This window comes from Herpailurus yagouaroundi, unplaced genomic scaffold, assembly GCF_014898765.1.
Source record: "Herpailurus yagouaroundi ecotype Mexico unplaced genomic scaffold, PumYag 28, whole genome shotgun sequence".
NCBI lineage: Eukaryota > Metazoa > Chordata > Mammalia > Carnivora > Felidae > Herpailurus > Herpailurus yagouaroundi.
This window is the reverse complement of record NW_024412376.1, coordinates 92,558,545-92,579,337: the sequence shown is the minus strand read 5'-3', so window position 1 is coordinate 92,579,337 and position 20,793 is coordinate 92,558,545. Positions and strand designations below refer to the sequence as shown.

Here is a 20,793-nt window from a genome sequence, read left to right as displayed (position 1 = left end):
TGAGAATGAACTTAAATCTGATTCCTTTTGTGTGTGTGTGAATACTCCTAAATGATGACTTTAAAATGTATTTTATTTTATGGATTGCAATGCACAGTGAACTAAACATCCTCTCATTAGGTATTCATAATAAACCTCTACTATCCTTAGGGCTCATAGCAAATGGAAAAAAAAAAATATTGTGAGGTTGAAAGACCTGTGCAAGGCTGTATCAGTTCAGAGACTTTCAACTGCAAAGAACAAAAAACCTAATTCCAACTTGCATCAATAATAAAGAAATGTATTATTCACATGACAGAAAAGGCAAGTTTTCAAGGCCATCTTAATCCAATGGCTCCAGCTCTAGATCCACTTTCCTGGCAGTTTCTTGCATAATTTATTTTTGTGTGTTCATTGGCCTGGGAATGAAATAACTAAAGGAAGTACTGGTCTCAGTTTTCTCTGAATAAATGTCCAGCCAGGAGACAGACTATCTCTTTCTGTGGCTACGATTAAATACAAATTCCCCAGAAGCTGTAACTTCTTGTTTCTCAGCATAACCAAGTCCCTTGAACGTAGTAGATACTTGATAAATATTTGCTATTAAGCTAATAAAAGTTGATGGAAATTCTTCTAATTACTTCTGCATGGGAACTAGTATTTTATTTAGATGGAGTGGGGAATGGAGCCTATCAACTGTTCCTGGGGGCAAAATTTACTGCGGGAAATATTTAAGCTAATTGTTGTCATGCAAGAATCCTAGTATATTTCTATACTTTTCCTCTTTAGTCTTTTACTGTCAGCATAACAAATATAAATATACCATATTCACTCATTAACAAAATACGGTCACAAAAATCATCTCACATCTGGTTTTCAAATTAATTGCAGTTAGCAGAAGTTCAGTAACTCTTGATTAAACTTTGTCTTCCTTTTAAGTATTCAGGCTGCTCCAGGGTTTATAGCCCCAAAAGGCATCAAATTTGATTTCCTTACCCAAGCAGAAGACACATTAGAATGCTTCCTTGCATCCCTGCAATTGATTCTGGCTGTTTTGTGGTGCCAATTTTTGATGCCCAGGTACATACAACGTAAGAGATCCATGAGGACGCCTTGCTGATTTGGCTCATTGTACAGCCTCACTTTGTGCCTCCAAGATGATGATACACACCTTCAGGGCTTGTCTCTGACAAAGGTTTCTCAGACTTTGTCTTCTAACATTGCAACTCTTGCTGCTAACCTATGTTAGTGGCTACATGGCCATCTCTCTGGCCCCAGGTGGTCCCTGGTGCTGATTCGGAATGCACGTGAGTATGCCACATCAGAAGCGCTTTGGCTGTCTTGAGCTGGCCCATATGTAAAATCGAGCTAATTCTTATTATAATTTTAGTCCTCAATACATGGAGAATCTATGTATAGCTCTTTCTCCTAAATTTGTTCATGGAAGAGCAAGTTGGACTCACTGGACACATTCCATCTTCAATAGTTTCAGGATGATTTTTTGGGCATGTTTTTCATGAAGAAGAGAAAAAAAATTACAAATATAATCTGTAGTAGACCTTTCCACAGTGTTAAGGACCTCTCATTTTGTTTTTGAGAGGCCAAATGCATCTTGAAAAGATGGCAAGAGCATCTTGAAAAGCAAAATCTCAGGAAAAAACAGTGATTTCATCAGGCCTGGTTTAGTGTTGTATTAGACTGTACAGAGATGTCAAATAATATACACATTTATAATTAAAAAAATTAATGGTTATTTATATTTGGGAGAGAGACGGAGAGAGAAAGAGACAGAGCACAAGTGGGAGAGAGGCAGAGAGAGAAGGAAACAGAATCTGAAGCAGACTCCAGGCTCTGAGCTGTCAGCACAGAGCCCGATGCGGGCCTCGAACGCTCGAGCCATGAAATCATGACCTGAGCCAAAGTCAGACGCTTAACCACTGAGCTGCCCAGGTGCCCCAGTATTCACTTTTATATTATGAAAATATGGTTTTTTTTGTAATAAAAAAAACTAGTGTGTAGCTATGACATGAGTAGTTACATTCAAATAAAATAGGAAATTATGATGTTTTGTGTTCCAAACAAAAGCTGAGGAATAAGAAAGTGCTGTTATTCAAGAGGAATTGTAGTACATCACTCTGCTGCTCAATTCTCACTAGTCATTTGGACATATCACATCTAAAAGTCTCGATTTCTGCATTAGCATATTGGGGTAAAAGTAATACCTACTCTTTAAAGTGGAACACAGGATTAAATAAGGCATGCAATTCACTAACCAGTTTAATACCTGGCTTACAATAAATACTTAATAAAGTTTATTACTATGATAGTGCTCTAATAACACATGTATTTGGAGATGAAAATAAACACATCCTTACATGTACATCCTGTACATCCTTATGTTATCAAACAATTTTTACTTGAACTAGATGATTTTTGCATGCTTGCTGGTACATTAAAAAATAATCATCAAGGGCACCTAGGTGTCTCGGGTGGTTGAGTGTCAGACTCTTGATTTCAACTCAGGGCATGCATGATTCCAGGGTCGTGGGATTGAACCCCATGTCGGGCTTCATGCTCAGCGTGGAGCCTGCTTAATTTCTCTCTCTCCCTCTGCCCCCTCCTCTCCTCATGTTCTCTCTCTTAAAAAAATCATTATATTTATTTTTTTACTCATCAGTACCTGCTATTTATCTCTACTCCTATTCATTTCTCTGATCCTTCCATGGTTTTTCCAAAGTAAGTTACGGGCCAGTATAATTCCAAAATTTCCTGGAGAGATCAGAATTGAATGGAACTCTAACATCCTCATGATTCTCTTTCCAGATTTAAGCCTAAAGCCTAGAATTAGAGAGGAAAGAAATCCTAATTAAATATAGTAATGTTGAACTGTATTATACACAATTTAACTTATCTTCTCAGCATCCATACAACAATGGCAGGAAAGTTTTATTATCCCATTTTACATAGTCAGAATTAGTTCCCAATGAGGTTAAATGATTTCCCTAAGGTTTCATGTGTGGGAAATGGCCTGATGTTAACTTGATCATAAAACCCATTAATGTTTTCTTTCTACTACATTATCTCCCCATTATCTTTCAAAGCACAACTTAATATCTTAAAAATAATTTTACCTATCTTTTTTTTCACTCTCCCATCTCTTAACTAGGCAACACCATGCTTAAACTATGCCATTTTGTGAGGAAATAAAAATTGCTAATAGAAGAGAGGGGACAATTAGATTTTCTATGTAACACTTGGTTATTTGTCTGCTATAATGAGTATCTCAGCGATTGGAAGCAGTTTATCAGGAGAAGTAACAAGATAGTACATAAGTAGTTCCTTTATGTGTCATGAGTCCCAAGAAGATCTACATGTTTGGAAATTCACTAAAATGATCTCACATTACTCAGGCACAGTTGTACTTAGGCCTATTATGTTATGGTAAAAGGATTAGCAAGGGAAGACACATTGGGCTGAGTCTGGAGGAATCCATGCACAAGCTTTAGAAAGTCCTCCCTCAGAGGGTGCCACATAGAATGTGCTTCTTCCTCCAGTAGTTAAATGCAGGAACACATATGTTTCTGTCCAGAAAAGCCTGCTATAGCCTCAGCCCGACATCTTTGGTGGAAACTGGTTATACGGGCTCTCTACGCCTATGTGATCAGCCACAATTATAGAAATTCCAGATTCCCACAAGGAAAGCAGATGTTCACCATAAATCAGACTGATACAGTGAATTCAGTGCCCCAAGCAAACAAAACAGCCTTAACAATATAGGGGACTTCAAAAGCCAAGTTCTACCAGCTTTGAAAGAGGTTCCTTCTCAAGAGTAATATGTAGACCCACTATGTTAACTTTCTCTGTACACTTTACAGGGCCAGTATGTGGGGGTCAGTAGGGCACAGCAGAATTTTGAATCAAACTGTGTAATTATAATATGATAAAGAACATGAAATAATGCCAGTAGTTTTCTGCTGTCATAGAATTCTAATAGTCTAAGCCCAAGTTTTCAAATTTTTCTTCAGAATTTTACCTACGTTGTGAAGACAATACAGATCAAGGTCTGTATTGTATTAGGTCTATTTGCCTGTTCTGTGCATCACACTAAAAAACAAACAAAAAAAAGTACAGTGCTTTTATAAATTTAAGGGCATAGTGGTTGAGAGGGATATAAATGGATATTTAATATATGGAATAGACCATGGAAAATGTTGTAAGAAGTGTTCAAAGGATTAAGAAGTGTAAGGAAAGTAAATAGGATTTCCTTTAAGAAGATTTATGAAAGTTCCAGAAGACAGTGACATTTGAACTTTGATTTCCTTAAAAATTTCTATGGCAAAGATAATACAATGACATTCTTATTATAGGGAACAAACACAGGGAGCTGTGAATGTACAAGAGATTGAGAAAATATTGAGTACTTTGATATACCACAGTGTGACACAATAATATACATCATTATATAATAATAAAGTTATTATATTCATATTATACTATTAATATTGCTTCTAATATTAATTATAAATGAGGTCATAAGTGTGGACTGATCCAAGATTGCACATGTTTTGAATTCCATACCAAAGGGAGTGATTTACTCATTTTTTTTTATCAAAAAAAGAGAGCCCTCCCTTTGGCTGTGAAGCAGCAACATATTTCCCATAATATTGGAAAATAATGATAATTCTTATGTTCATGTTTATCACTTAGGAGATTCTAATGGTTTAAGGAGCTGTGTGCCAGGAACTTTGTCTGATGAAGACCAATATGTATTTTGTTCCATAAGGATTTTATTTTTATCATTACCTATACAATAAAGAACAATACAATTTAGTAAGACCTGATCTGATTGTTGATCTGCTATGTTTAAACAAATTTCTTGACGAATTGTGTTACATTTATTAATAAATATTTCAATTTTGTTGGACTTAGATTATTAATCTGAAATACACATATATGTAGAAGTTATAAAAAATTGTGCCCAATCATACTGAAAATTTTACATTAATCTTTTTAAAACTCATATTTGAATATGGCTTCCTGTATTGTATGATTGAGTTAAAATGTTAGGAAGATACTAAGTGGTTCAATATGTAGTAATTTATTCTAAATGCTAGGTGCTAAGTATATGCATAAAAATGAAATTAAAGTCTTATTAATGTATTAAACATTCTTAATCCATTTTAATTAAAATTATTTTTTGATTTTATATTTTATTTGTAGTATTTTATGTTTTCCTATCGAGTTTTTTTGTTTCTTTTCATTTGAGACGAGATGTGCTTGGGACAGTATTAGAAATAACTCAGAATGAAGCTATGGGGAGACCACTTTATTGAGGACATTATTTATATAAACTATTTTCAAAAACATTATCGAACAAGCAAAATGGGTCACATTCTACAAATGATAGATTTGGGTTTCGAAACAAATGCTGCATATTTTCCTCTTTAAATTCCATTCCATTCTGAGGAAGAACTAATTATCTTAAGGCTCTGAGTCAACTGTTGCCAAATGGTCTCACAGTTAGCAACGGAAGAGAAATGAAGCTCAAAGCTGTAAACCTTGGGGATTCACCTGGCCTCCTTTGCAGCCAAGATTGTTCCTATGGTGTCAGACAACAATTAAAGAATCTGAAATTGAAGGTGACTCAGAAAAGGGCAAACTAAAAAGCGGAACTCTCTCAACCAGGTCATCCACATCACAGTAAAAGAATAACCGGAACATAGTGAAAGAATAAGAGGAGATCATTTAAATTTAAATAAGTTCATTATTTTAATTAACTTTAATTTACTTAATTATTTTTAAATAATTATTTAACTTTAATTAAGAATTTAAATTTAAAATAGTAATTTTAAAAGGCAGAGGTGAAGAGGTAATTGTCCTTAATGGATATGTGGAGAAGTAGAACAAATACTGGTGTCATGTATTCCATGGGCCTTCACTAACTGTAATCTTCAAGAGTCATATTCCCTATCTCTAGGACTCAGCTTCCTCACAAATAAAATAAAAAGGATGAGCCAAATGACTTCTTAAGCTGTGTTTTTAATGCTACCATTCTGTCAATCTTTATGTAAAATTACATGTTTATGAAATACTTTAATGTTAGCACCATAAGAAATATAATTTGTCTGCATTGACCCAGCACAGAGGTAGGGCCTGGCACATAGTAGGCACTCAAAACAATATTTATTGGATGTATGAATGAATGAATGAATGAGCCAGAGAACAAAAGGGAGGAGTCATTGGGTTGGTTAAATAAAACTATTAGCAGAAGGAAAGCATATGCTGACACAAACGTTGCTGCATTTTGACTGTCTTTCCCTTCCTCTTTAAGGGAGGTGATGGTGGCACTCTTGGTGATGGTGGCACAGGGTTGGTAGAAGGGAGTCCTAGGGAATTTCAAAGTCTCTCCCAGGTTTGAATGCCTGCCACTGGTTGGAAATGGTACAAAGTAGTTTGAAGTCCTTAAGAGGAAAGAATACCATTTCTGACAGCTTTGCTGTCCTACAGATAACCCTAGACCTTCAAGCTGTGGTCATATTGCCTAACATTTCCATGGCTACACTTTCAAGTTGAGTAAATCAGAGAACACTATTATTGGAGTTAATACACAGTATCTAATTTCAAAATATATCTTCCCAGCTGTTATAGCCTCGCTAACCCTTGCCAAATGTAGCCATAGAATTTCTTTAGTTATTTCTTTCTTACTCTAACAAATCACTGGACTAGTTTGAATGGAAACCTGATGATTACAAACGATGTATTTAAAACATCATCTGACTTTTGGAAGATGTTATTATCAGACTGGGAGGATAAAAATATGCCCAACTAGTTGTAACATTCTCTTCTTAATGTTCATAGATTTCCAAGAGCATCCAATTTCCAGCAACTCATGATACAAATGCAGTTAAATTAGAGTATTGGGTACTGGAAATTGTCATTTTATTTTCAGTTAGGTCTTTGGGTTTGAGAGGACATCAAATTACATTATGGAGCTTTGATCTATCAAAATTATGTAACATTGATCTGTCAGATGAAAATTTAAGCCATGGTGCAATTTCTGACTTACAGTCTAAGACTACACATTATTTTTCCATTCTGTTTTGCTGTTCCTAGAAATTAATAATGACAGAAATAAACAATTTAATAAAGTAAGATCTCCAGGAGTAGATTTTGACATAGTCTGATTTATTTGTTTAATATTGAGTGTTCAATAGAGTTGTTCGGATGATACAGAGTTGTACATAATGAAAACTATATTTAAAAGTGAAAACTTTAAATGGCTGTGCTGAAAGCTATGCCAATTTACAATGTAATAATTATTAAAAATATAAAGCATCTACAGCAAAATTTGAATAATGCACTCACACTGGCACTGGTTACTTGTATAATATTTTGGAGTACCCTTAGAATGGTTAAGGGAGATTAAAAAAAAAAGCAGGGAGACATTAGTATAGGCAAAGGCCACAATTATTGATACAGTTGTTGAATCGCAATTGATTAGGTAACAGAGCTCAAATGTTAAAATGGAGAGGTTTAAACCTTAATTTTCTAAAAGAAAAGAAAAGCTCCGTATTTTAGAGCTTAAAGAGACTAGCCTAACTTTCTAATTTTCTGTAAAAGGAATGTGATCTCAGAGGCTTAGATAATTTTCCCAAGGTCAGTAAAAGAAAGGAACCAATTTATTCAATTCATTTGTCTTTGGAATGAATTTAAATTGCAAATATTAGGGGCTATATGTTAATACTATGTTTATGAAAAAGAGCTAATAAATATCAATTTTTAAGAGTTGTAGAGGCTTATTCATTCTATTCACTCAATAAATATTTGTTCAGCACCTACTAAGTGCCAGATCTTATGCTAAGTACTGGAGATGTCCGGATTTATAAGATAGATGTGGTGCTTACTGTCATGAACCTTACCGTCTGGTGAAAGGAAATGGCCAGTCTACCAACTAATAAAAGTATTCTTTAGTGGTAAGTTTCAAGCAAAAATTTAAAATTGAGTGACATGACAACGAGCAACTTGATATCTAGTTTAGATTCAGTGTTCAGGAGAGGCCTCTGACACAGTAAATTTAAGCTGAGATTTAAATGGCAAGTAGATAACCCTGTGAAGATTCTGGGGCGAGATCATTACAGGAAGAGAACAGTTGGTATCAAATCTCTAAAGCAGGAGAGATTCAGATGTTGAGAAAACGTTGAGAGCAAATTTGTGATCATAATTTAAATGTAAAAAAATATGTTTTTCTCCAACATATATAGAAGATACAGTTATATTTTATGTAGATGATACCCAGAGTTTAGTCTTTGCTAGGGAAGAACAACAGCAGAACAAAGGATCCAAAATGTTGAAAGGTTTTGTGTCAAGTCTGGTGATAATCATGGGCCTTGGCCTCTAAACTGAAGAAGGACATTAGAGGGAAATTGAATGAGAAAGTGGTAGGCGCAAGTGATTGAAGATCTCCATGAGTTTGGAGAATTTTTGGATGGAAAATTTAGATTAGTAGTGAGGATGTCCCCAAAAGCATTTGACCATTTTTTAGTTGTTAAAAATAGCAACTCTAAATGTCATCTGCAAGGAATTATTAGCAGTACAAATTCAAAGAATGCTTTAGAAAAGATAAATGAGGAATATGCTTTAGGCCCTTCTTGTAGAAAGGTGGCACTTAAAGTGGAAAACCTGTATTCAAAGTATTTACTTCTGTATCTTTGGGCAGATTCTTTAACTACATGGACTAATGGCTCTCATTGTAAGAATGATGGTCTTTTCAATCCTTCAAATCCAATGTATTCAAGAGTCCCTGAAACTTCACTAGCTAAAGTATCTGAAATTACCCAAATCTCTGTTTACAAGTATGAGTGAACAAATGTATTAGCCCCAGGTTTCAGGGAGGGAGATGGGCCTGTTCTTCTAGAAGGTTCCTTCTAGAAATGACCTAGCTAAAGAGAGTAAAAGACAGAGAAGAATGAGAAAAACCATCTGTTAACAAGATAGCAACTTCAGACTATGTAGTATAAAGACATCATTGTACCTGAAATCTCCAATCTCCTAAAAGACTGAGTTGAAGAAAGCTGCTTTTTATGAATTATATCAGTGGTAAAGAAATAGTTTTTATTTGATAATAGGAGAATAAAATCATGATGAATTATTTGGTTTGAAATTATTTTAATAGCTAAAATAATTTTCAGCCCCATATGATCAGAATGTGCACACAAATGTCGCTGTACCTATAAGCCTTGGGAATTAGAGGTCTTAGGGTGTGCTTTCTAGAACATTTGTTTGCTTAGCTAAAACAAACAAATAAATAATAAAAGACATAACCTGTTTCATTTAAAATTTGTGCAAGCCATGGGGCGCCTGGGTGGCGCAGTCGGTTAAGCGTCCGACTTCAACCAGGTCACGATCTCGCGGTCCGTGAGTTCGAGCCCCGCGTCGGGCTCTGGCCTGATGGCTCAGAGCCTGGTGCCTGTTTCCGATTCTGTGTCTCCCTCTCTCTCTGCCCCTCCCCCGTTCATGCACTGTCTCTCTCTGTCCCAAAAATAAATAAACGTTGAAAAAAAAATTTAAAAAAAAATAATAAAATTTGTGCAAGCCACAGTATTCAATACAATATCTGAAAGGCAAGTAATTAACAGGAGAAACACTTTACACATTTTTTTGATTTTGCAAACCAAATAAATGCATGTGGATATCCTATTACTAATTGTTTGCTTGCATTTTTTTAAGTGCCTAAAAATATGCCCATGTAAAAAGTTGGTAACACAAGATCAGAAGAAGCAGTTAAAAATATCTCCTTACAGATCTTGCTCTGGTAGAAATCAGTTGAACCCTGTCATTGCTCTCTGCACTCCAAATCTGATCATAGAGGAAAAATTCTTTAAATATATTATCTTGTCATATAAATGGAAGCTGGAACCCAATGCACTATTTTTTTAGTGAAATAGCAGAAAATGATATTATGTCTATGCACACACACTCACATGTAAATATATTAACACAAAGTAATAAAATCACTCGATTTTAAACTTTACAAGGATAAGAATTCTTGTCTGCTTTGTTCATGCCTATTTCCCCAGAGCCTAGAAGAGAGTCTGGCATATGGTTGATGCTCACACACATGTAACCCATACTGTCATTATAAAATGCATAAAGAGTTAAAGCCCTTAAGCTGTAGCAACCCTTAATGATGTTTATTAGTAGTAAAGATCAGATATAATACATGCTGTGTTTTGGTACAATGGTGGTTTCTTTTTGTAAAGGGTAGACTTCTTTTCCCAGAAGCAAAAAGCATATAATATAAATATAAGGTAAACATAAAAATAAATATACATTTTATCCAAATATTTCATCATGTACACTTAACATTTGAAAATACCTATTATGGGGGGCGCCTGGGTGGCTCAGTCGGTTAAGCGTTAGACTTCAGCTCAGGTCATAATCTCAAAGACCGTGAGTTTCATCCCCATGTCAGGGTCTGTGCTGCCAGCTCAGAGCCTGGAGCCTGCTTCAGATTCTGTTTCTGTCTCTCTCTCTCTGCCCCTCCCCAACTAATGTTCTGTCTCTTTCTCAAAAATGAATAAAAATTAAAAAAAAAAAACCCTATTGGGGCAACTAACTTGTATTTAAATAAAATAAATAAATAGGCATTCCTGGGTGGCTCAGTCGGTTAAATGGCCGACTCTTGATTTCAGCTCAGGTCATGTCTCGTGGTTCATGAGTTCAATCCCCTCATCAGACTCTGTGCTGACAGTGTGGAACCTGCTTGGGATTCTCTGTCTCCTTCTTTCTCTGCCCCTCTCCTACTTGTGTTCTCTCTCTCTCTCTCTCTCAAAAATAAATAAAACTAAAATTAATAATTAATGAAAGAAAAAGTGAAGAAAAAATAACTGTTATAGAGCGTACGTAGGTGGTTCAGTCACTTAAGCAGCCACCTCTTGATTTCAGCTCAGGTCGTGATCTCATGGTTCATGGGATTACGCTGTGCATCAAGCTCTGCACAGACAGAAAGGAGCCTGCTTGGGATTTCTCTCTCTCTCTCTCTCTCTCTCTCTCTCTCTCTCTGCCCCTCCCCTGTTCATGTGTGCATGCGCTCTGTCTCTTTACCAAAATAAACATTTAAAAGAAAATTATATAATTTTTTCCTATTACATCAGTAAGGAAGAGAACACAGAAGCACTATACAGAGACTGTTGGGCACAGAACCTGCAGACACAGCAAAAAGAGGGCAGGATTGAGGGGTCCACCTAACAAGTGGACTGAGAAACACAGAGCCCCTTTGCAAATAGAATTCATAAAGACTCATTACTTTGAAGAACTGAGATGCTGATTTGATTTCTGCAAATAATAGTGACACTGACAAATGAAAATACATCTTAATGCCGACTGCCATAGTGGAGAAGTGTTGGTGACACAGGAAGAAGGATGAACAGAATGTGGAGAGGTCAAGAAGTTGGAAGAACAAGTTAAATGAAAGCATTTTTCAACTTCTCTTGGATTTTTATCAAGATCTTGTACTCAAGAAGGAATCCACAGTGTCAGTGGTGATAGGATCGGAAGCCCTTTGAATGTCATTTAGAATTTATTACATATAATCATATGGAACTTGGCCCTTTTGTAAACTGATATTCTCAATTCATAATATAGATTCAATCTTTCTGACTAAACCTTCTTAAGTTTTTTTAAATTATGATAAAACTGAATAATTACTCTAGGTCTTGTGATAGATTCCTGTAATCTATGATATTTATTTTAATTGAATTCAGTTTCTATTTCTAAATTTGAATATGCTAGTTTAATTTTCATCCTGAAATAGTCATTGTCATCTTGGTAGAAAAGGGACACTGTCTAGCTGAGAATTGTGCTCGAAGATATATTTTGAAATCAACATTTTTTTTTTCTTATAAGATCTTTGTCGCTGATTATTGCCTACGTATTTGAAAGAAAAGGGGCCTGTGGGTGGCTCAGTCAGTTAAGCGTGGGACTTTGGCTCAGGTCATCCTACAGTTCTTGAATTCTAGACCCACCTCCGGTTCTGTGCTGACAGCTCAGAGTCTGGAGCCTGCTTCAGATTCTGTGTCTCCCTCTCTCTCTGTCCTTCCCCAGCTCATGCTGTCTCTTTTTCTCAAAAAAACGAGTAAATGTTAAAAAAAAATAAATAAAAGAAGGGGTGCCTGGGTGGCTCAGTCGGTTAAGTGTCTGACTTTGGCTCGGGGCATGATCTCACGGTTCGGTTTGTGAGTTCAAGCCCCGCGTTGGGCTCTGTGCTGACAGATCAGAGCCTGGAGCCTGCTTCAGATTCTGTGTCTGCCTCTCTCTCTGCCCCTCCCCTGCTCACACTGTCTGTCTGTCTCTCTCCCACAAATAAATAAACATTAAAAAAAATAAAAAATAAATAAAAGAAAAACATGATGGCACACTTTGGTATTGTCAAAAGATAGTGTGATAGAAAATGCTGAAAATCTTAATATTATAAATAAAAATTTAAGTTGATGTTGATTTAACTTGAACAGGAATAAATGAATTTATTTTATCTGATAGGTCATTAAGGCAAGTACCACTTATAAAATTTACAAATATAAAGTAATATGGTACAGATTGAGTGGAACTCTTTAGAGACATGAATGAATAGAAAAGGAAATATTCTATGTTTTCAACAAACTTTTAGCACTTACCATGTTCCAGGCACTGTTTGGGCAATTGGGATAAGTTAGAAAACATAGTAACAGAAATCGCTGTCTTTGTGTCACTTAAATTCTAATGTGGAAAGATAGATGATACACATTAATAGTAAATGTATACAGTGTGTTAATAGATTTTAAGCATCCCTGGAGGTGAACTAGGGAGTAAACTATAATATTAAATAGGATTATAAAAGTAGACCTCACTGATCAGGTAAAATGTAAACAAAGACGAGAAGCTGTGGGAGTTGATCATGCAGATCCCTAGACGAGGGGCATCCTAGCTGGGATGAGCATCTAATGTAGAAGACCATCTGACATTGTTCAAGGACTACATTAGAGCCATTTTCTATAACGGAGTGATAGGAATGGGGATTCAGAAGAGATGGGATCAGAAATGATAGATGATAGATAGATAGATAGATAGATAGATAGATAACCATATCGTAGCTATTAATCCTCTCTTTTGAAGTACCTCAATACATTCTTTTTTTTAAAGGCAGCCTAACAGACAGGTTAATGATGTAAATAGCTTAGTATAATTAAGGAATGATTTTTCAAATTTTTCATGATTCTGTATTCTACAAATCAAGTACTAATCCTGTCCATAGCTGTTTAAATTCACAGTTGGACTGATGCTACCACCATGAGAGAATTCTAAAGCATTCACCTTTCACTGAAAATATTTAGGGTTACTTGTTTTCTGAAACACACATCTTTAACTTCCTATTTAAAATTAGATTAACAGGGGTGCCTAGGTGGCTCACTTGGTTAAGCGTCTGACTCTTGATTTTGGCTCAGGTCATGATCTCTCAGTTCAAGAGTTCGAGCCACTTGTCAGGGTCTGCACTGACAGTGTGAAGCCTGCTTGGGATTCTCTCTCCTCTCTCTGCCCCTCTCTCACTCATTCTCTCTTTCTCTCTCAAAATAAATAAACTTAAAAAATAATTAGATTAACAAATATAAGTTGTCAGAAATAACATTACAGAAAGTCTTAACAGAGGTTATATGTTCTTGATTCTTCTCATATCTGAAATGGAAGGACATCTTTATCACAAATGACCACCAAGTTACGAACATCAGAAACAATGGAAATACTCCATTTTTAGGGCCAACCTCATTGTATCTACTCATAAAATATCCTTATATTCCCTGGAGCAGGGGAAATTTAACTTATGTGCTATACCAAGATGAGCACTGCTAGAAAACTGGAGGCATGAAAGTGCTATACTTGTTTAATATTTTAGTTAGCCTGGAGCAATGATAATCACAGACAAATTCTATGAAATGTTATTTGTGCTCACATAGTTACATTAATTTTCTTTTAATCTTTGTCTGCCCCAGGAAATATTTCAATTGAATTTTACATTTCTTTCCAAGAAATCAGGAACTCTGGAATCCAGTCTCATTTACTTTAACTTTTTTTTTCACAGTTATTGCCAAACCTAAATGAATTCAAAACCAAGAAATTATCTTGGATTTATTTCTTCAATATATAAAATTGACATGCTTTAAGTGAACTTTAATATAATTCCAGAATCAGCCTTACTCATCCAAGGTGTTACTCAACTTTTCATTTATTACACATATATTTATTTAATTCATTTTAGATATTCATCTCAATACACATAAAACATAAAGTGATAGGTACTCCTAGAGGTAGTACGTGTAGTGGCTGCAAAAGAAACTCTGTTGTCATATACTCTGGGTTCAATACTACACCTCCTCCTAGCTGTGTATTCTTAGACAAGTTAACTAAACTCTCTTCCTCAATTATTCTGTGACAAAAATGGGAATTAATAATGGCACTTGAAACATAGTATAATGGTGAGGAATAAATTATGGTGAGTAATAAAAAATAGTACTGTAAAGTGCTTAGTGTAGTGCCTGTCTTCTAGTAAGAATTCAATAAATGCATACTATTGTTGTTTATATGCTTATGTGTTCATTAAAAAATATCCTATTGTGTAGTTACATTATTACTTAGGAAATCTAGGATGGTTTTCCATTTTTAAAATGTCAGAACTTTAGCAAAGAAGAATAGTGAAGTCTCTGAAACTAATGACATATCTCAGTTTTTCAAAAGGGAGATGAGGAGCAACTCAAAGCTTCCAGTGAATTGATTACAAATATCAAGGCATAGCATTTCAAAGATGATTAGAATGACTCACTTTGAAAAGAAAAAAAAAAGGAAAACAAAGTTTAACACATTTTGACACTTGGTTGTTTTTGGTCCTTGGATAGATTTTAGCCCATATCCTGGTACTTCTGTAAAATTTCAAACAGGTGCACTACAAATCTCTGACTTACAATTTCAATGTAGTTTTAAAAAATTTCTAATATAAGGGCAAAGAGAGGGGTGCCTGGGTGGCTCAGTCGGTTGAGGGTCTGACTTCAGCTCAGGTCGTAATCTTGTGGTTCGTGATTTCAGGCCCCACGGCAGGCTCTGGGCTGACAGCTCAGAGCCCAGAGTCTGCTTCATATTCTGTGTTTCCCTCTCTCTCTTTTGCTCCCCCACTCATGCTCTGTCTCTGTCTCTGTCCCTCTGTCTCTGTCTCTCTCTCAAAAATAACTAAACATTAAAAAAATAATATAAGGGCTAAGAGAGGTATAAAGGAATTACAAAGTATTTTAAAACTATGTTCATTAACTTTAAAGGAAGAGTGGACATTATATGCATGAGTGAATTCTTGCAGTTTTTAAGTAGGTTCAGCAGCCGTGGGAAAGTGTCTGAATATCTAAGTCTATTCTGTAAACCTATGATGAGTCACAAATCTCAATCAATACTATCACTTACAAAATGAATCCTAAGTAAGGCTAAGGTTAGAAATCCATACATACAACTTAAGATTTTTTTTTTATCAGCAATGTAATTGAAACTTGACACTGAATTTCAAGTCCCTGCAGCAAGCTGATAGATGAAAAAGCGGATACCCAAATTAAGAAAACCAGAATTTAGGAACCAGATACGATTGACAATAGATGTATCAAGTTGTGTTCAAATTCACCTGAATTTCTTTACTTCTTGAGTAGTTTCATCAGTCTCACTGAGAAGCCATACAAGATCAAAAGATACATAGCTAGAATCTGTAAGAGAATCAATCTGCCTGTCTTAAAATTAAAACAGTGCAGATAGTAGATTTTAAAGTTCAGCAGAGATCATCCTGTACAACTCCCATTTCTTCCCATCCCCACATAATTTTCTTGGTAGGTTAAACCGAAATCTAGAGTTAACATTTTCCTCATCTTCCAAAGTGTTATTTTTTCCTTAAAATGTGTTCCTGTTTAAGATGAAGAAATATCGTGATAAGAAGCAGAGAAGCCAGAATTATTTTACTCACACTCTTGTCATTCTTTGGGGCTGTAAACCATAGCTGCAAAACGAAGTCAACAATAGCAAGAACTACAGTGGCACATATTTTGTCTCAGGAAATCAGTCCGAAAACAGAGTAGAACAACTCAAAGATCATTTTAGCTCAAAGTGGGAAAAATGATTTGGTTGTAATATATAATAAGATTATTGTAAAAATTGAATCACCCAGGTCAAACAGTTGGAGCAGTGCTTGGCACAAAGAGAACACCCCCAAAATAATAATTATTTTTTTATAACTGTACTAATAGTCTTTAATTTGGCTAATATCAAAAAAGGCAATATCTTGGAGCACCTGAGTGGATTAGTCGGTTTATTGACTCTTGGTTTCAGCTCAGGTCATGATCTCAGGATCGTGAGATGGAGTCCTGCATCAAGCTCCACATTGACCTGACTTAAAGGCTTAGACTTACTTTGGTACTCAGACCAATTTCTGTCATCCCTTAGGGAATCATATCTCCCAGATCATACTTAGAGAATTTTTAGTGAATCTCATTATACTCTAGATCATTTGAGTCCTTTATTGAGACACAATATTACCTGAGGCTCTGTAAATATATAGAGAGTCCTTTTAGATCATTTTTCCTTGCCCATGTGGCTCCCAAATTCTTGGCATCAGATTCTCTGACTCACTTCTTTGATCTTAAGATTGAAGTTCTTTCAATAAGTCAGTGCCTAAGTTATGACCAATCTTTTTACATAGTTTACACGATATACCATATCTATGCTGGAGAGCTTACCCTCCAGCCCCTATTCCATCCAAACAGGTGTGCTTTTTCTTAACGTCCTGGCACCCAACTCCTCTCAATCACTGCATTGCCTTGAAGAATCATCATGACTCCTGCATGAGATCCATGTTATAATAAATTTGAGTTCTTGAGTATACAACATATTAAACATTTTGAGTGCTATGAATTTAAAGAAACTTGACTAAGGATGAATGGATGAACTAGGTATCTGGGCTCTTAAAATATTGAATTAAGTTTTGCTTTTGTACATACTAGCTCTATATTCAGATCATATAATTCAAATTTTGAAACTTTAGATTTTCTCCTTTGAAAAAAATAAGTTTAAAATACACACCTTGACTTCCGCTTCTATTCGTGAGAGCATAATGACTATGTGACTTGCTATAATAGTTAGACATATGAACAAAACATATATTAAAATTCTCACACATTAAAAAATAGAGAGAGAAGCACGGTAATGCCTGAGAGAAGGGAAACAAATCAAGAGTGCCTACAATACTTAGATTTCAGCCTGGAGGCAATGTTTGGACCATGGTTCCTGGAGGGACAGCCTGGAGAGAATTTCAGGATCCTTACATTTTGTAGCTGAGGAGACAGATATCTGAGTTTGGAGAGAATAAGACAGCTAGAATTTGTGGGACAGATTACCAGAAAGGAGGGGAAAACACAGAGATAAAACTCTGGAAATCTATATTGGTGTACCCCTGAGAATTTTGTTTGAATAGTGATCTTTACAAATGCAGAGTGAAATTTTACAAGGCCAGGCAAAGAACAACTGCTGAAAAGGAATAATTGACAGAGAAATTTAAGTAAATAAATTCCCAGAGATTTCACAGTTCTGGGAATCTTCATGGATATTCAGTGGAGAGCACAAATGGTCAAGCTCTAGTAATAAGAATAAGTAACTCTAACCACTTCTTCAGACCCATTCTAATTTTTTTTTAACAAGCCTCAGGAGGATCAGTATGACCCACAAGTAACTTAACCATTTGCCAGAATCAATTCTAACTCCTTCTAAGGTAATAAAATCTAGCATTAAACAAAATAAAAATCACAATGTCTGGCAACCAGTTAAAATTTACTGGACATTAGAAGAAATAGGAAAATATGACTCATAATTAGGAGAAAATTCAATCAATAGAAATCCACCTGGAAATGATAGATGATAGAATTAAAGAAGAGAAATTCAAAACACTATTAAAAATATATATATTTCAGGGTGCCTGAGTGGCTCAGTCAGTTAAGCCACCAACTCGATTTTGGCCCGGATCATGAGATCAAGCCCCGCTATGGGCCCAGTGTGGAGATTCTCACTCTCCCTCTGCCCCTTTTCTGCTCATGTTTTCTCTCTCTCTCTCTCTCTCTCTCTCTCTCTCAATAAATAAATAAATAAATAAATAAATAAATAAATAAATAAAGGATTTAAAATATGAATATGATGACAGAAAAGTATATTCAAATTAAATTTCTAGAGATTAAAACCAAGATAGCTGAAGTAAAAATTTCACTGAATGAGATAAATAGATTAGACAGAAGAAAATATCAGTGACCTTGAAGATGTAGTAATAGAAAATATACAAAATGAGGCCATCAGATTCTCAAGAGAAGGGAGAAACTTTTAAACAAAGTGTCAGGGCACCTGGGTGGCTCAGTCAGTTAAGTGTCCAACTCCTGATTTCAGCTCAGGTCATGATCTCACGGTTTGTGAGTTTGATCCCTACATCGGTCTCTGCACAGTGCAGAGCCTGCTTGGGATTCTCTTTCTCTCCTCTCTCTGCTTCTATCCCACTCATGTGCTCACTCTCTTTCTCCAAATAGATAAATAAATAAACTTTAAAAAATAAAAAAAGTCAAGTGTCAGCAGCTTGTAAGACAATAACAAGCCATTTAATATTTTGAGTACCAGAATTAGATGGCAGTGGAAGTGGGAAACAGCAAAATTGGTTGAAGAACTAGTGGCAAATTTTTCCTCACAATTTTAAGAAAGTCCTAGCTACCTCAAAAGGTGGTCATGAGTGCCAATTGAGAAAGTGTGCATAGAGAACATTTTTACTTGTGCTTAGTCAATATAAACATTCTCATTGTTTGTTGTTTATAAATATTTTCCAGATATTTTAGATTCTTAAAATAAAAGGCATGAAACAGAGGCATTTTGCTCAAGTTGGTCTCATATTGAGACACGTTATGTACATGATAATGATAATACAAATTAGAATAAGAGGAGGAAGAAGGAAAAGAAGAGAAAGAAGAAAAATATTTTGGGATATACCTTCCCTGGTCCTTTGTTAGTTATATGCTATAAACGTATTCCTCATTCAACCTTCACACAAACCACATGGTATAGCTGCTCTGTTATTATTTTTTCAAGTAAAAAATGAGGTTAAGAGATATTATATAATTTGTCAGCACATAGAAAAAGGTGGCAAACCTGGGATTTAAACCTCTATCAGTCCAAATTCAAAAGCATATCATTATACCATTTCCCATATTCTAAAAGTATGAGCATGAATGCCTCCTTAGAATGTATTTTTAGCCTACACTGCCAGGTTTAAGAACCATGTTGATATTTTGTTTTATATCTTTCCCTATATGAGTTTTAGGCCTTTCAAAATGTATTGTGTAAATGTAGGTAATTTTCTACACGCAGAATTCAGGCTGTCATTTATTTACAAGAATAACTGATTTGCCAGATTGATTCTAGGGCCTTTTCTAGAGTCCATAGTGTAATCATGTTTTTACGAATAAGTTAGTATATTTAATATCCTGTTGTTTATCTGTCTAAACAATTCAAGAAATGAGTTTCATATGTGGAAAGATAAAATTTTAAAAAGTTTTTATCAACTTTTTAAACATAAATGCTGTCACCAAATGAAAAAAATGTATGCCATGAATTTCCTTATAACTGAATATTTAATAAGTAAGTTATCACACTTCCAAAATGCCGTTTAACAAAACCTCAAAACAGTAGCAATCTTTCTTAAATTCCAAAATATAAGACTAGAAATGCAATATTTAAGTCTAGCACATATTTCTTGTAGGCGAATTTTCTTACCAAATGTGTTGGCAATAATGTAGAATATATAGTTGGGGTTATGTCCTATTCATTTTTCATCAGAAATTGAGCAAAATTTTGACTTAGTCAAAATTCTTAATGATAATTATAAAATTGTGAAAACTGTGAGTTCTAAAGCTCTGTCAAATAATTTAGAGGCATGTAAAAATATTTATAATAGAGATATTTATTGGAGTTTTTTATTTTTTTAATATTTTTTCAATTTCCCCCGGTAGTGTTTCTAAAAGGAAAGAAAAAATGAAATGGAGATATAGACTAAATTATGAGAATATGTGAGTCCTCATTTGGTATTTTAAAAATTTACCCTCAATCTTCAGAAACTCTATCAAAGTAAACATTGACTTAAAAAATAAGTCCACACTCCTACTTTTTAAACAATTAACATTTTGGCCAGTATCTTAGCTTTATTTCCCCACCACTCCTTGGAGCCCACTTCACAATGTATACCAGTTAATTCACCCACCGATTCTAGACAGCTCAGAGAGGTACTTCTCGAATTATTACATGCATATGAATCACCTGGAAAGTGTGTTAAAATGTATATTCTTGCTCAGCATGCCCTGGGTGGAGTCTGAAAGTTTGCATTTTGTAAAATAATAACAGCCATTTTTTATTAAGGTATAATTGATATATACCATTATGTTAATTTCAAACCCACAATATGATGATTCAGTATTTGTGTATACTGCAGAATGATCACAGTAAGTCTAGTTGACATCCAACACCATATAGTTCCAATTTTTTTTCCTGTGATGAGGAATTTTAAGATTTGCTTTCTTAGCAATATTAAATATGCAGTACAGTATTATTAACTATAGTCACCATGCTGTACATTACATGCCCATGGATAGTCTGCATTTTTAAAAAAAATGTTTTTAGCCTTTATTTATTTTTGAGAGAGAGACAGAGTGTGAGTGGGGGAGGAACAGAGAGAGAGGGAGACAC

The 20,793-nt window shown here is 35.0% G+C and overlaps 1 protein-coding gene across 4 annotated transcripts in view; it reads left to right on the top strand.

The window, feature by feature from the left end:
• CCSER1 (coiled-coil serine rich protein 1) overlaps positions 1-20,793 on the top strand; it is a 1,345,367-nt gene that overhangs the window by 837,153 nt on the left and 487,421 nt on the right. The window lies entirely within an intron of this gene.